This window comes from Rhinoderma darwinii, chromosome 4 (genome assembly GCF_050947455.1).
Source record: "Rhinoderma darwinii isolate aRhiDar2 chromosome 4, aRhiDar2.hap1, whole genome shotgun sequence".
NCBI classification, from domain to species: domain Eukaryota; kingdom Metazoa; phylum Chordata; class Amphibia; order Anura; family Rhinodermatidae; genus Rhinoderma; species Rhinoderma darwinii.
The window spans coordinates 7,268,722-7,283,379 of NC_134690.1; positions in this window are offsets into that span (position 1 = coordinate 7,268,722).

Below are 14,658 nucleotides of genomic sequence, written 5' to 3' on the forward strand. Positions count from 1 at the left end.
TTCCTTTAACACAAGTTATGTTGATTTCAGATGTTTTATCTTTGACCTTAGCTCCCATATGAAGCCTGCAGAGAAGGCAAAGGGAGTGAGAAGGGAGAGTGGCAAATATGCTTGTGGGAATGCCTCCCCCATCTTACAGAAACATTTTTATATATAGAGATAAAACCACAGAGTGTATGGATGACCCAACACACTAAAACCTTTTTATTACAGGTACCCTTTTCTGGATGTACATTTAATGTTAGTTATATAGAATGGAAGAACCAGACTATTGTATTTTTCCCGGATTTGAATGAGATTGTAAGCATAGTATGGGTACCGGACCCATTACCAATATCTAATATTAGTTTTTCTTTAGATGAGTTGAATAAAGTTAGAAGAGACGCAGAAGAGGTAAAAGAGATGGTTAGGACTGGAGATATAATGTTACACTACAAACAGTCAAAATGAATGCTGTTATAAGTGGGAAAACTCTGCGATATTTAGGATCCCAGATTAAGGATGACACGGCTCATCACTGGTACGACATATTTACAGGTTTTTCACCGACTGCCAGTTCAGTATTAAGCTACTTATTCCAACCACTAATATGTATTATGATTGTTTTTGTTATTATGACTTGTTATGTGTTTTATAAGATACGGAGAGCTCTCACAGCGAAGTCTCTGGAAATAAGTGACAGGTTTTTGTGGAATTAGAGGCAGGTAATGAGTACCAGACCTATAAAATCACAAAAGGGGGGAAATGTGAAAGCAAAAATATTTTCCAAAGTGTTTTAGACTTACTGTATACCTTATATACTCATATCCTTATATGTTTGTACAAGTTAGTTATATTAGAAGGTAGATGTTCTGGGACTTTAAGGCAGTAGTGGCGTGTGCAAAACACTACGCAGTAATAATAAGAATTAAAATGGAGAATCATAGTGCTGTGTGCAAAACACTACGCAGCAATAATAATAATTAAAATGGAGAATCATAGTGCTGTGTGCAAAACACTACGCAGCAATAATAATAATAATTAAAATGGAGAATCATAGTGCTGTGTGCAAAGCACTACGCAGCAATAATAGGGAAGATGAGGGAACGGCCCCCCTAAGAGCCAATTAAGTTGTGGAACTTTATCTAAACTTTCTGACTCATTTGTTGTTGCAACTTTGTTATTGTTGGACTATAAATATTTGTGCTGATAAGAATAAAGTAGAAGCATTTTCATACAGTAACATGTCTGTGTGTTTTTGCTACTCCGAGCTGCTCGTACTCATAAAATTATTTTTAAAAGCTAATTTGGAGCTGGATGGAACTCAAGGCGTAGTGGATCCTAAATTGCACTCACACATCCGAGGTGGGTGTGGGGGCTGTCTTGTCCCAGGTTACCAGGTCCCTCACCCATCTCCGTCCCTGTGCCTACTTCTCCAGGAAGTTTTCGCCCACTGAGAGTAACTATGATATTGGCAACCGCAAACTCTTAGCCATTAAATGGGTATTTGAAGAGTGGCGCCACTTCCTGGAGGGGGCTAGGCACCAGGTAACGGTCCTTACCGACCACAAGAATCTGGTTTTCCTAGAATCTGCCCGGAGGCTAAACCCGAGACAAGCTCGATGGGTGCTATTTTTAACCAGATTCAACTTTTTGGTTACCTATAGGGCTGGGTCTAAAAATATTAAGGCTGATGCACTGTCGCGTAGCTTCATGGCCAGCCCTTCTTCGGAGGAAGATCCTGCTTGTATTTTGCCTCCAGGTATAATCATTTCTTCTATTGATTCTGATTTAGTCTCTGAAATTGCGGCTGATCAAGGTTCAGCTCCCGGGAACCTTCCTGAGAACAAGCTGTTTGTTCCCCTGCAATTCCGGCTAAGGGTACTTAGGGAAAATCATGACTCCGCACTATCTGGTCATCCAGGCTTCCTGGGCACCAAGCACCTCATTGCCAGAAACTATTGGTGGCCTGGCTTGCCTAAAGACGTTAAAGCCTACGTCGCCGCTTGTGAGGTTTGTGCTAGGTCCAAGACTCCCAGGTCCCGACCAGCGGGCTTACTACATTCTTTGCCCATTCCCCAGAGACCTTGGACCCATATCTCCATGGATTTTATCACCGATTTGCCTCCATCTCAAGGGAAGTCGGTGGTGTGGGTTGTAGTAGACCGCTTCAGTAAGATGTGCCACTTTGTGCCACTCAAGAAACTACCCAATGCTAAGACGTTAGCTACCTTGTTTGTCAAACACATCCTGCGTCTCCATGGGGTCCCTGTCAATATTGTTTCGGACAGAGGGGTACAATTTGTTTCATTGTTTTGGAGAGCCTTCTGTAAAAAGTTGGAGATTGATCTGTCCTTCTCCTCTGCCTTCCATCCTGAAACTAATGGCCAAACCGAGAGAACTAATCAGTCTCTAGAACAATATTTAAGGTGTTTTATCTCTGACTGTCAATATGATTGGGTCTCATTCATTCCCCTCGCCGAATTTTCCCTTAATAACCGGGTCAGTAACTCGTCAGGGGTCTCCCCCTTTTTCTGTAATTTTGGGTTTAATCCACGGTTCTCCTCCGTTTCACCTGGTAGTTTCAACAATCCCGAGGTAGATGTCGTTCATCGGGAACTGTGCACAGTCTGGGCCCAGGTTCAGAAGAACCTAGAGGCGTCCCAGAGCATACAAAAAACTCAGGCAGGTAGAAGACGTTCTGCTAACCCCTTGTTTATGGTCGGGGATCTGGTGTGGTTATCGTCTAAGAACTTGCGCCTTAAGGTCCTGTCCAAGAAGTTTGCTCCCCGGTTTATAGGGCCGTATAAGGTCATTGAAGTCCTCAATCCTGTCTCCTTCCGACTGGAGTTGCCCCCATCTTTTCGAATACACGACGTGTTTCATGCCTCCCTCCTTAAACGCTGCTCCCCGTCCTTGGCTCCCTCGAGGAAACCTCCTGTCCCCGTTCTCACCCCTGAGGGGGTGGAGTTGGAGGTGGCCAAGATTGTGGACAGCAAGATGGTCCAAGGCTCCCTCCAGTACCTGGTCCATTGGAGAGGATACGGGCCTGAGGAGAGGACTTGGGTACCCGCCCGGGATGTTCACGCTGGGGTATTGGTCAGGAAGTTCCACCTTCGTTTCCCCAATAAACCAGGTCCACCTAGAAAGGGTCCGGTGGCCCCTCATAAAAGGGGGGGTACTGTAAAGGATCTGCCAGGCACAGCTTCTGTGTATACGCCCATAGGTAATCAGTCTGCACCAGCTTCTATGTCTGTGAGACTGACTCCATCTTCCACCACTCAGGATGGCAGGCTTAGGAGTGGTAGAGCCTATCACAGCCTGGCCAGACGGAGCTAGCTCCCGCCCTCTGTCTATTTATACCTGCCTTTCCTGTTCCTCCTTGTGATTCTTCTCGTGTGGTTTCCTGGCCCTGCTGCAGCTTCTGAACTATTTGACCCTGCTACATATTGACCCTGGCTTACTGACTACTCTCCTGCTCTGCGTTTGGTACCTCGTACACTCCTGGTTTGACTCGGCTTGTTCACTACTCTCCTGCTCAGCGTTTGGTACCTCGTACACTCCTGGTTTGACTCGGCTCGTTCACCACTCTTGTTGCTCACGGTGTTGCCGTGGGCAACTGCCCCATTTCCCTTAGCTTTGTGTACCCTTGTCTGTTTGTCTGTCGTGCACTTACTGAGCGTAGGGACCGTCGCCCAGTTGTACCCCGTCGCCTAGGGCGGGTCGTTGCAAGTAGGCAGGGACTGAGTGGCGGGTAGATTAGGGCTCACTTGTCTTTTCCCTACCCCCACCATTACAGCAATACATGAAATGTTATGTGTCACGATGGGTACGTGGACCCACTGGGCCGTACCGCCGTAATGGGATAGCAGCTGGCCAACCGGATACCAAGTCATAGTCTATAGTTTAGAGAAAGGTACCTGTGGTAATTTCAGACAGTAGCGATAGTTGGTCTCTGATGGGACCTTGGCAGCAGGCAGACACCAGGCGCGGTGTAACACATTAGGCGTAGTATACAGCACAGCACGACTCCAACTCTTTATGGTACAGGAACAAGGTAGCAAGGGATACAAGATACAGGTAGCAGGAACGGGAACACTGGGAAGTGGAAAACACTTAGGGATCATTTGCAAAGACTAACACATGTGAACACAATAGCACTTACAGGTGACCGGTATAGATCTAGCAGATAGAAAAAACACTTACAGGGGACCAGGGTAGATCTAGCAGATAATAATAACAATTACAGGTGACCGGGAAAGATCTAGCACACAATAATAGCACTTACAGGTGACCGGTTTAAATCTAGTAAATAGCAAAATCACTTACAGTTGACCTGGGCAGATCTAGCAGATAATAATAACACTTGTAGGTTACCATGGCATATCTACAAGATAATAATAGAACACAGGTAAGCAGGGCAAATCTAGAAGATAATAAAATAACACTTACAGGTGACTGGGCCAGATCTAGCAGATATTAATAACTCTTACAATTGATTGTGGCAGCTTTAGCAGATAATAATAGCACTTACAGGTGACCACGGCAGATCTTCAGATAATAATAACATTTACTGGTGACCAGGGCAGATCTTGCAAATAATAATAACAACAGTAAAAGGTGCCCGGTGCTGGCCAAGCAGATAACAATAGCACTTAGAAATGACTAGGGCAGATCTAGTAGGTAAAAATAGCACTTACAGGTGACTGGAATATATCTAGCAGATAATAATAACCCTTAAAGGTGCCTGGGGCAGATCTATCAGAAAATAATATAATAGTAATAATAGTACAATGGTCCAGCCATCTTTTATACACATGGGGTGGTACACAGAAAGCTGCATTAGCCAGTCACCAGCCAGTATCCATGTGTGATGGACATGAAGTGCATTAGGGTGCAAGGAGTGTGAGGAAATTGTCGTGATCTGTGGGCATGTGGACACACTGGGCCGTACCACCGTAGCGGTGTAGCAGCTGGCCAATACAGAGTACCATGTAAAGTCTATAGTTCGAGCAAGGATACCTGTTGTGGTTCAGACAGTAGCGATGACTAGGCTCAGATGGGACATAGGCAGCAGACACCAGGCATGGTGTAACACAGCAGACAGACCGGTGGCACAACACAACTCCTGCTCTTTAAGGCACAGGAACAAGGTAGCACGGGATACAGGATACAGGTAGCAGGTACGGGAACACTGGGAACTGGAAGACACTAAGGGACCATTTGCAAAGACTAACACGGGAATACAAACTAGGACGGCCGCATGTGCTGGAATCTCTGGGGAGGAAGACGTCTACAGGATGATAGGAGTCTGTGGTCTGAGACCGCGGACATTACAGTATCCCCCCTTTTACGCCCCCTCTTCTTTGGGCCAGAACAAGAGAGGAACTTCTTAATGAGGGACCGAGCCTTGACGTTCTCCTCTGGCTCCCAGGACCTCTCTTCTGGACCAAACTGCTTCCTATCCACCAAGTAAAAGGCTTTTCCTCTTATCCTCTTGAAGTCTAAGATCTCCTTGACCTCAAATACGTCGGCAGAACCGTTGGGGTCAACTGCAGGGCTAAGAGTCTTAGAGTAGTGGTTCAGGACCACAGGCTTCAGAAGAGACACGTGAAAGTAGTTTGAGATTCTGAGGGTAGCCGGCAGCCGAAGCTTATGAGACCGGGTTGATCTCCTGGAAAATCTCAAAGGGTCCAAGGTACCTGGGAGCGAATTTGCACGATGGCACCCTCAGCCAGATATTCCTTGAGGACAGCCAGACCTTGGTACCCAGAATAAACTGGGGAGGCTCTCTTCTCTTTGTGTCTGCCTTTCGCTACATGTGGTCGACCGCCAGCAGAATAGAGGATTGGGTTTGCTGCCAGTTCCGTAGAAAGTCCCCGAATGAAGAGTCAGCTGCAGGCACCTGGGACGTAGCGGACACAGGGAGAGGAATTTGGGGGATGTTGGCCGTAGACAATAAAGAACAGTGAAAAAGCAGTGGACTCATTTGTGTGGTTGTTATAGGGGAACTCGGCCCAAGAAAAAAGCTGCACCCAGTCATCATGCTGCCTGGAGATGAAGTGTTGTAGATAGTTCTCCATGATTTGGTTGACCCTCTCGACTTGGCCAATGTACTGGGGATGGTAGGCTGAGGAGAAGTCCAACTTTACATCAAGGAGTTTGCAGAAGGCTCTCCAAATTTAGAGGTGAACTGAACCCCCCTGATCCTACACGATATGCACAGGTAAGCCATGCAGGTGGAAGATGTGTTGGATGAAGAGGTTGGCCAGTCAAGGAGCAGAAGGTAGCCCGGTCAGCGGAACAAAATTATCCATCTTAGAGAATCGGTCCACCACCACCCAGACCGCACTGCATCCAGCAAAGGGAGGCAGGTCTGTGACAAAGTCCATTGCTATATGCTGAAAGGGAGCATTGGGCACAGGCAGCGGCTGAAGCAGGCCAGCAGGCATGGAGTGAGCAACCTTGTTAGCCGCGCACACTGTGCAGGATGAGACTAAGTCCATGATGTCTTTGGGCAGCGTGGGCCACCAGAAATAATGGGCAATCAGGTCTCTGGTTTCAAGGGCATCCGCGTGACCTGCCAGTCCGGAGCTGTCTTCCCATCGGAGGATTCTCCTTCTATCCGTGAAGCGCACAAAAGTCCTCCCCAGAGGGATGTCTCTTACTTGCAGAGGGTTGACAGAGATAATGCAGGACGGATCAATTATATTTTGAGGAGACTCCATGGTGTCCTCCGTCTCGAACGACCTAAACAAGGCATCGTCCCTCATATTCTTGTCGGCTTGGCGGTAGTGGAGCTCGAACTGGAACCGAGCAAAGAACAGTGACCACCTAGCTTGACGGGGGTTCAGAGGTTGGGCCGTCTGGAGATAGGTGAGAATTTTGTGGTCAGTAAATATCAGGATGGGATGAACAGTAGTAGATGTCTCCACTCCTCCAGGGCCAATTTGATGGCCTGTAACTCCCGATGCCCAATCAAGTAGAAGCGCTCTGCGGAAGAGAAAAGTTTATAGCCACATATTACTGCCTTGCCTTTGGGACCTCTCTGGAACAGAAGTGTGCCAGCACCAACAGAGGAGGAGTCCACCTCAAACGAAAACTGTCGAGATACATCAGAATGATGGAGGGTAGAGGCTGACGTGAAGGCACTCTTCAGGCTATTAAATGCAGATTCTGCTTCTGGAGTCCACACCTTGGCGTTCATGCCCTTATTGGTGAGGGTGGAGATGGGAGCTGTCAGTGAGGAGAAGTTTGAGATGAACTGCCGGTAGAAATTGGTGAATCCCAAGAAACGCTGTATGGACCTTAAGCCTTGAGGATGTGGTCATTCCGGGACGGCTTTTACCTTCTCAGGATCCATCTTGAGGTCTTGATCCGAGATGATGTAGACCAGGAAGGGTAGAGCATTTCTCTCAAACACGCACTTCTCCAGCTTGGCATACAGGCGATTCTCCCTTAATTGCAGCAAAACTTGACGGACATGTCTCTGATGAGTCGTCGGTCACGGAAGATGTCATTAAGAACTCTTGGAAGACTGCGGGAGCGTTACACAGGCCGAAGGGAATCAACAGGTATTCATAGTGCCCGTCTCTGGTGTTAAATGCCGTCTTCCATTCGTCACACCGGCGAATCCGGATTAGGTTGTAAGCCCCACGCAGGTCTAGCTTAGAAAAAATTGTGGCTCCTCGTATGCGGTCAAAAAGTTCTGAAATCAGTGGCAACGGATATCTATTTTTGACCATGATCTGGTTGAGACCCCGGTAGTCGATGCAGGGTCGAAGAGATGTGTCCTTCTTTTTGACGTAGAAGGACCCGGCCCTGGCCGAGGAGGGGGGTTTTCGTATGAAACCCCTCTCCAAATTCTCCTTAATATAGGCGGACATAGACTAAGTATCTGGCAAGGATAGAGGGTATACCCTTCCACGGGGAAGGGATGCATCAGGAACCATTTCAGTAAGGCAGTCATACTCCCGATGTGGGGGGCAGTGTCTCCGCCTTCTTCTTGCTGAAGACATCCGCAAACTGTGAATAGTGGGAAGGCAAGCCTGCCAATGACTGAGACTGGGGAGACTGGGCCAGATTGACCTGCCTCTCCAGGACTCCAGTCCAGAACTGGGACATGTAGTCGGAGCCAGGGCAGGCCCAGCAGCACAGGGTTGACAGCCTTGGGCAGGACAAAAACGAGATAAGCTAAGAATGAAGGGCTCCCACTTGGAGCTTCAGTGATTTGGTCACAGCTACAATAGGGTCTGGCAGAGGCAGTCCATACACCGAGGCAATGATCAAAGGCCTCTCCAGGGGGGGTTGTGAGCAACTGGAGAAGATCCACCAGGTCTCTCAGAATAAAGTTAGCTACGGATTCAGAGTCCAGATAGGCAGAGACCCGGTGTGTCTTTTCCCGAGGTAGCGGGGATGGACAATTTAGGAGAAAGTCCCTCCTCACCCAGAGTTGTCTCTCCAACCAACCCTAAGTTCTGGGGCTTTTGGGGGCACAGACACACAAGGTGGCACTCGAGGCTGCAATAAAGTCCCGAAGTGCGTCTGCTTTGTTTCTCCTGGATAGACAGCTTGAGATGGTCCTTCTTCAAAGACTCCTTTGGTGGAACAGCTGATGAAGGCAACAGGGGTTACTGAAATGTAGGAGCCGGAACAGGGAGTCCTCCCTCCCGATGAGCCTCTTGGAACCATTCTCGGATACTTATGTCAGGCTGGGCTGCCAGAAAAATGAGATCAACCAGGGTAGACGGCAAGCTTGTCCTTAATCTTGGGGGACAGTCCTGCCAGAATGTAGCCACCAAGGCCTCATTTTTCCATAACAACTCTCCCGCCAGGGTGCGGAAGTGAATCGCGTACTCGCCCACGGAAGTGCCTCCTTGGCGAAGGTTTAGCAGGGAGGCAGCTGCCGATGAGACTCGTCCAGGCTCCTCAAACACCGTGCAAAATGTCCGTAGGAACCCCTGGAAGTCACGGGTCTCTGGTTCTTGTCGGTCCAAGATAAGGTTCGCCCATGCTAGGGCCCTGCCAGTGAGGAGAGAGACGATGAAAGCGACCCTTGCACGGTCAGTAGAAAATCCTTTTGCATACAGACCAAAGTGAATCTGGCACTGGTTCAGAAATCCCCTGCAGGTCCTCGCGTCTCCATCATAGCGATGAGGAAGTGGCAGGGAAAATCGAGGGTCAGCACTGAAAGGAGTTGTAGTAGGAGAAACAGCAGAGGCAATAGGAGCAGGTGCCGGGGGAACTGCAGCTTGCATATCCAGCCGATGTGCAATAATGTTCAACGCCTGGAGGAGTTGGTCCTGTCGAGACCGGAGGTATAGCAAATCCACCCGCATCACTTGTGACGTCGTCATGGTCTTGGGTTGGCCAGCGGGGTCCATGGCCTGAGTGTACTGTCACAATCTGTGGGTATGTGGACCCACTGGACCGTACCGCCGTAGCGGGATAGCAGCTGGCCAAATAGGGTACAAAGCAAAGTCAATATTTTGAGTGAGGGTACCTATGGCAATGCAGACAGTAGCAATGGCAGCCTCGGATGCGACCTTGGCAGCAGGCAGACACCAGGCGTGGTGAAATACAGTGGGCGTAGTGTACGACACAATTATGACTCTAGTGACTGGTATAGTGCCAAGGGACTGGCGCAGCGCAAATGTGGTGCCTATTTTCAAAAAGGGCTCTATGTCTTCCCCAGGTAATTATAGACCAGTAAGCTTAACATCCATCGTGGGGAAAATGTTTGAGGGGCTATTGAGGGACTATATACAGGATTATGTGACAATAAATAGCATTATAAGTGACAGCCAGCACGGTTTTACTAAGGACAGAAGTTGTCAAACTAACCTAATCTGTTTTTATGAAGAGGTGAGCAGAAGTCTAGACAGAGGGGCCGCTGTGGATTTAGTGTTTTTGGACTTTGCAAAGGCATTTGACACTGTCCCCCATAGACGCCTAATGGGTAAATTAAGGACTATAGGTTTAGAAAATATAGTTTGTAATTGGATTGAGAATTGGCTCAAGGACCGTATCCAGAGAGTTGTGGTCAATGATTCCTTCTCTGAATGGTCACCGGTTATAAGTGGTGTACCCCAGGGTTCAGTGCTGGGACCACTATTATTCAACTTATTTATTAATGATATAGAGGATGGGATTAATAGCACTATTTCTATTTTTGCAGATGACACCAAGCTATGTAATATAGTTCAGTCTATGGAAGATGTTCATGAATTACAGGCAGATTTAAACAAACTAAGTGTTTGGGCGTCCACTTGGCAGATGAAGTTTAATGTAGATAAATGTAAAGTTATGCATCTGGGTACCAACAACCTGCATGCATCATATGTCCTAGGGGGAGCTACACTGGCGGATTCACTTGTTGAGAAGGATCTGGGTGTACTTGTAAATCATAAACTCAATAACAGCATGCAGTGTCAATCAGCTGCTTCAAAGGCCAGCAGGATATTGTCGTGTATTAAAAGAGGCATGGACTCGCGGGACAGGGATGTAATATTACCACTTTACAAAGCATTAGTGAGGCCTCAACTAGAATATGCAGTTCAGTTCTGGGCTCCAGTTCATAGAAAGGATGCCCTGGAGTTGGAAAAAATACAAAGAAGAGCAACGAAGCTAATTAGGGGCATGGAGAATTTAAGTTATGAGGAAAGATTGAAAGAATTAAACCTATTTAGCCTTGAAAAAAGACGACTAAGGGGGGACATGATTAACTTATATAAATATATTAATGGCACATACAAAAAATATGGTGAAATCCTGTTCCTTGTAAAACCCCCTCAAAAAACAAGGGGGCACTCCCTCCGTCTGGAGAAAAAAAGGTTCAAGCTGTAGAGGCGACAAAGCTTCTTTACAGTGAGAACTGTGAATCTATGGAATAGCCTACCGCAGGAGCTGGTCGCAGCAGGGACAGTAGATGGCTTTAAAAAAGGTTTAGATAATTTCCTAGAACAAAAAAATATTAGCTCCTATGTGTAGAAATTTTTCCTTCCCTTTTCCCTTCCCTTGGTTGAACTTGATGGACATGTGTCTTTTTTCAGCCGTACTAACTATGTAACTATGTAACTATGTAAAATACGGCACAGGAACAAGGTAGCATGGGATAACAGGATACAGGTAGCAGGAACGGGAGCACAGGGAACTGGAAAACACTAACGGACCATTTGCAAAGACTAACACTGGTAAACACAACAACGCTCAGGCAATGAAGGAAGGGGCAGGGCCCCATTTTTATAGTCCAGGGTGATCATGGGCTAATTTGATTTAATATTCAGGTGCATGCGCGGGCCCTTTAAGGCCGGGCACGAATTTGCGCGCGCACCCTACGGGACACAGCAGAGTGAAGCAGACGTGAGCGCTGGCGTCTCCTGAGGAGGATATGTGGGCCAGCGCTCACTGATCCTTGGCTGCGGCCGTCGGGGGGTGAGTAATCCCGGCGGTCCACGGCCATGGTTGACTGGGGAGACTGGGGAACTAAACTAATGGACACCAGAGACTGGGAAACTAAACCTCTGGACACCAGAGACTAGAGAACTAAACCACTGGACCCCAGAGTCTGGGGAACTAAACCAATGGAGACCAGAGACTGAGGCACTAAACCACTGGACACCAGAGACTGGGGAACTAGACAAATGGGCACCAGAGACTGAGGTATTAGACCAATGGGCACGGAGACTGAGGCCCTAAACCACTGGACACCAGAGACCAGGGCACTAAACCACTGGGAAAACCAGAGACTAGAGAAGTAAACCACTAAACACCAGAAACTGGGGCACTAAACCAATGGAAACCAGAGACTGGGCACTAAACTACTGGAAACCAGAGACTAGAGAACTAAACCATTGGACACCAAAGACTGGGGCACTAAATCAATAAACACCAGAGACTGGGGCACTAAACCACTCGAAACCAGAGACTAGAAAACTAAACCATTAGACACCAGAGACTAGGGAACTAAACCACTAGATACCAGAGACTGGGGCCCTAAACCACTAGATACCAGAGACTGGGGCACTAAACCACTGGATACCAAAAACTAGACAACTAAACTACTGGACAACAGAGACTAGAGAACTAAACCACTGCACACCAGAGACTAGGGAACCAAACCAATGGACACCAGAGACTGGGGCACTAAATCACTGGACACCACAGACTGGGGCACTAAACTACTGATTACCAGAGACTAGGGAACTAGACCAATTGGCACCAGAGACTGGGGCACTAAACCACTGGACACCAGAGACTGGGGCACTAAATAACTAGAAACCAGAAACTGGGGCACTAAACTAATGGACATTAGAGACTGGGGCACTTAAACACTGGACATCAGAGACTGGGAAACTAAACCATTGGACCCCAGAGTCTGGGGAACTAAACCAATGGAGACCAGAAACTGCGGGATAGCAGCTGGCCAAACAGGGTACAAAGAAAAATCAATATTTCGAGTGAGGGTACCTATGGCAATGCAGACAGTAGCAATGCCAGCCTCGGATGGGACCTTGGCAGCAGGCAGACACCAGACGTGGTGAAATACAGTGGGCGTAGTATACGACACAATTACGACTCTATGGCACAGGAACAAGGTAGCATGGGATAACACGATACAGGTAGCAGGAACGGGAACACTGGGAACTGGAAAACACTAACGGACCATTTGCAAAGACTAACACTGGTAAACACAACAATGCTCAGGCAATGAAATAAGGGGCAGGGCCCCATTTTTATAGTCCAGGGTGATCATGTCCAATTTGATTTAATATTCAGGTGCATGCACGAGCCCTTTAAGGCCGGACACGAGCTTGAGCGCGCACCCTACGGGACACAGCAGAGTGAAGCAGAAGGGAGCGCTGGGGTCTCCTGAGGAGGAGATGTGGGCCAGGGCTCACTGATCCTTGGCTGCGGCCGTCGGGGGGTGTGTAATCCCGGCGGTCCACGGCCATGGTTGACTGGGGAGACTGGGGAACTAAACTAATGGACACCAGAGACTGGGAAACTAAACCTCTTGACAACAGCGACTAGAGAACTAAACAACTGGACCCCAGAGTCTGGGGAACTAAACCAATGGAGACCAGAGACTGAGGCACTAAACCACTGGACACCAGAGACTGGGGCACTAATCTACTGATTACCAGAGACTAGGGAACTAGACCAATTGGTACCAGAGACTGGGGCACTAAACCACTGGACAACAGATACTGGGGCACTAAATCAGTGGAAACCAGAGACTGGGGAGCTAAACTAATGGACATTAGATACTGGGGCACTTAAACACTGGACATCAGAGACTGGGAAACTAAACCATTGGACCCAAGAGTCTGGGAAACTAAACCAATGGAGACCAGAAACTGAGGCACTAAACCACTGGACACCAGAGACTGGGGCACTAAACCACTGAACACTACAGACTAGGGAACTAGACCAATGGGCACAAGAAACTAGAGAACTAAACCACTGGACACCAGAAACTGGGGCACTAAACCAATGGAAACCAGAGACTGGGGCACTAAACCACTGGAAACCAGAGACTAGAGAACTAAACCACTAGATACCAGAGACTGGGGCACTAAACCACTAGATACCAAAAACTGGAGAACTAAACCACTGGAAGCCAGAGACTAGAGAACTAAACGACTGGACATCAGAGACTGTGGAACTCAACTACTGGACACCAGAGACTGGGGCACTAAATCACTGAACACCAGAGACTGGGGCACTAAACCACTGGACACCAGAGACTGGAGCACAAAACCACTGGAACCAGAGATTAAAGAACTAAACCACTGGACACCGGAGACTGGGGAACTAAACCACTGGACACCAGAGACTGGGGCACTAAACTACTGGACACCAGAGACTGGGGCACTAAACCACTGGAAACTAGAGACTAGAGAACTAAACCACTGGACCCCAGAGTCTGGGGAACTAAACCAATGGAGACCAGAGACTGAGGCACTAAACCACTGGACACCAGAGACTGGTACACTAAACAACTGAACACTAGAGACTGGGGAACTAGACAAATGGGTACCAGAGACTGAGGCACTAGACCAATGGGCATGGAGACTGAGGCACTAAACCACTGGACACCAGAGACTGGGGCACTAAACCACTGGAAAACCAGAGACTAGAGAACTAAACCACTGGACCCCAGAGTCTGGGGAACTAAACCAATGGAGACCAGAGACTGAGGCACTAAACCACTGGACACCAGAGACTGGTACACTAAACCACTGAACACTAGAGACTGGGGAACTAGACAAATGGGCACCAGAGACTGAGACACTAGACCAATGGGCACGGAGACTGAGGCACTAAACCACTGGACACCAGAGACTGGGGCACTAAACCACTGGAAAACCAGAGACTAGAGAAGTAAACCACTAAACACCAGAAACTGGGGCACTAAACCAATAGAAACCAGAGACTGGGCACTAAACTACTGGAAACCAGAGACTAGAGAACTAAACCATTGGACACCAGAGACTAGGGAACTAAACCACTAGATACCAGGGACTGGGGCACTAAACCACTGGATACCAAAAACTAGACAACTAAACCACTGGACAACAGAGACTAGAGAACTAAACCACTGGACTCCAGAGACTAGGGAACTAAACCAATGGACACCAGAGACTGGGGCACTAAATCACTGAACACCAGAGACTG